This window comes from Chiloscyllium plagiosum, unplaced genomic scaffold (assembly GCF_004010195.1).
Source record: "Chiloscyllium plagiosum isolate BGI_BamShark_2017 unplaced genomic scaffold, ASM401019v2 scaf_58, whole genome shotgun sequence".
In the NCBI taxonomy this organism is placed as follows: Eukaryota; Metazoa; Chordata; class Chondrichthyes; order Orectolobiformes; family Hemiscylliidae; genus Chiloscyllium; species Chiloscyllium plagiosum.
In genome coordinates this window covers 77,620-80,634 of record NW_025215372.1, presented here as the reverse complement: position 1 = coordinate 80,634, position 3,015 = coordinate 77,620, and the positions used below count along the sequence as shown (strand labels likewise).

Below are 3,015 nucleotides of genomic sequence, written 5' to 3'. Positions count from 1 at the left end.
AAGATCGTATGAGGAGAGGCTGAGGCACTTGGGGTTGTTTTCATTGGAGAAAAGAAGGTGTAGGGGTTACTTGATAGAGGTGTACAAGATGATTAGGGGTTTAGATAGGGTCGACAGTGAGAATCTTTTGCTACGTATGGAGTCAGCTATTACAAGGGGGCATAGCTTTAAATTAAGGGGGGGGGTAGGTATAGGACAGATGTTAGGGGTAGGTTCTTTACTCAGCGAGTCGTGAGTTCATGGAATGCCCTGCCAGTAGCAGTGGTGGACTCTCCCTCATTATGGGCATTTAAGCGGGCATTGGATAGGCATATGGAGGATAGTGGGCTAGTGTAGGTTAGGTGGGCTTGGATCGGCGCAACATCGAGGGCCGAAGGGCCTGTACTGCGCTGTATTCTTCTATGTTCTATGTACTTGTGGGGACAGGTCTGTACCTGTATAACACTGGGATACCGCTGTCCCTGTACCGCACTGGGGTACATTACTGGTGGGGACGGGTCTGTCCCTGTATTACACTGGGTTACAGCACTGGTGGGGACTGGTCTCTCCCTATATAACACTGGGTACAGCACTGGTGGGGAAGGGTCTGACCCTGTATAACACTGGGGTACAGTACTGATGGAGACAGGTCTGTCGCTGTATAACACTTGGGTACAGTACTGGTGGGTACAGGTCTGTCCCTGTGTAACACTACGGTCCAGTACTGGTGTGTAGCTGTATAACACTGTGGTACCGTACTGGGGGGGACAGGTCTGTCCCTGTATAACACTGGGGTGGAGTATTGGTTGGGGACAGGTCTGTCGCTGTATAACACTGGGGTACAGTGCTGGTGGGGACAGGTCTGTAGCTGTATAACACTGGGGTACAGTACTGGTGGGGACGGGTCTGACCCTGTATAACACTGGGGTACAGTACTGGTGGGGACAGGTCTGTCCCAGTATAACACTGGGGTACAGCGCTGGTGGGGACAAGTCTGTTCCTATCAACACTGGGGTACAGTACTGTTGGGGATAGGTTTGTCACTGTATAACACTGGGGTACAGTATTGGTGGGGGACAGGTCTGTCCCTGTATAACACTGGGGTGCAGTACTGGTGGGGGACATGTCTGTCCCTGTATAACACTGGTGTACAGTACTGGTAGGGACAGATCTGCCGCTGTATATCGCTGGGGTACAGTACTGGTCGGGACAGGTCTGTCCCTGTGTAATGCTTGGGTACAGTACAGGTGGGGACAGCTCTGTCCCTGTATAACACTGGGGTACTGTACTGGTGGGGACAGGTCTGTCACTGTGTAACGTGGATACAGTACTGGTGGGGACTGCTCTGTCCCAGTGTAAAACTGGGGCACAGTACTGGAGGTCCAGGTCTGTCCCTGTCCAGCACTGGGGTACAGTACTGGTGGGGACAGGTCTGTAGCTGTATAACACGGGTACGGTACTGTTGGAGACAGGTATGTCCCTGTTTTACACTGGGCACAGTACTGGTGGGGACACGTCTGTCCCTGTATAACACTGGGGTACAGTACTAGTGGGGGACAGGTCTTTCCCTGGAAAACACTGGGGTACAGTACTGGTGGGGACAGGTCTGTCACTGTATAACACTGGGGCACAGTACTGGTGGGGACACGTCTGTCATTGTATAATACTGGGGTACAGTACTGGTGGGGACAGGTCTGTCGCTGTATAACACTGGGGTATAGTACTGGTGGGGACAGGTCTGTCCCAGTTTTACAATGTGGGACAGTACTGGTGGGGGACAGGTCTGTTGCTGTATAACACTGGGATACAGTACTGGTGGAGAGAGGTGTGTCGCTGTATAACACTGGGGTACAATACTGGTGGGGGACAGGTCTGTCACTGTATAACACTTGGGTACAGTACTGGTGGGGGACAGGTCTGTCACTGTATAGCTCTGGGATACAGTACTGGTGGGGACCGGTCTCTCACTGTATAACACTGGGGGACAGTACTGGTGGGGAGGGATGTGTCCTTGTATAACACTGGGGTACAGTACTGATGGGGACGGGTCTGTCCTTGTATCACACTGGGGTACAGTACTGGTGGGGACAGGTCTGTCGCTGTATAAGACTCGGGTACAATACTGGTGGGGACAGTCTGTCCCTGTATAACACTGGGGTACAGTACTGGTGGGGACGGGTCTCTCACTGTATAACACTGGGGTGCAGTACTGGTGGGGACATGTCTGTCCCTGTTTTACAATAGGAGACAGTACTGGTGGGGGACAGGTCTGTTGCTGTATAACACTGGGGTACAGTACTGGTGAGGAGAGGTGCGTCGCTGTATAACACGGGTACAATACTGGTGGGGGACAGGTCTGTCGCTGTATTACACTGGGGTACAGTACTGGTGGGGGCAGGTCTGTCCCTGTATAACACTGGGGTACAGTACTGGTGGGGAGGGGTCTGTCCCTGTATAACACTTGGGTGCAGTACTGGTGGGGACAGGTCTGTCCCTGTTTTACAATGGGGTACAGTACTGGTTGGGAGAGGCCTGTCGCTGTATAACACTGCGGTACAATACTGGTGGGGTACAGTTCTATTGCTGTATAACACTGGGGTACAGTACTGGTGGGGGCAGGTCTGTCACTGTATAACACTGGGGTACAGTACTGGTGGGGGCAGGTCTGTCACTGTATAACACTGCTGTTCCGTACTGGTGGTGACAGGTCTGTCCCTGTTTTACAATGGGGGACAGTACTGGTGAGGACAGGTCTGTCGCTGTGTAACACTGGGGTGCAGTACTGGTGGGGACAGGTCTGTCACTGTATAACACTGGGTTACAGTACTGGTGGGGACAGGTCTGTCACTGTATAACACTGGGATGCAGTCCTGATGGGAGGGACAGGTCTGTCCCTGTATAACACTGGGGCACAGTACTGGTGGGGACACGTCTGTCGTTGTATAACACTGGGGTACAGTACTGGTGGGGACAGGTCTGTCCCTGTATAACACTGGGGCACAGTACTGGTGGGGACAGGCCTGTCACTGTATAACA

At 52.7% G+C, this 3,015-nt stretch overlaps 1 protein-coding gene across 1 annotated transcript in view; it reads right to left on the bottom strand.

The window, feature by feature from the left end:
* Positions 1–3,015, bottom strand: part of LOC122548318 (rRNA 2'-O-methyltransferase fibrillarin-like) — an 18,792-nt gene that overhangs the window by 9,195 nt on the left and 6,582 nt on the right. The gene's annotated exons all lie outside the window — the stretch shown is intronic.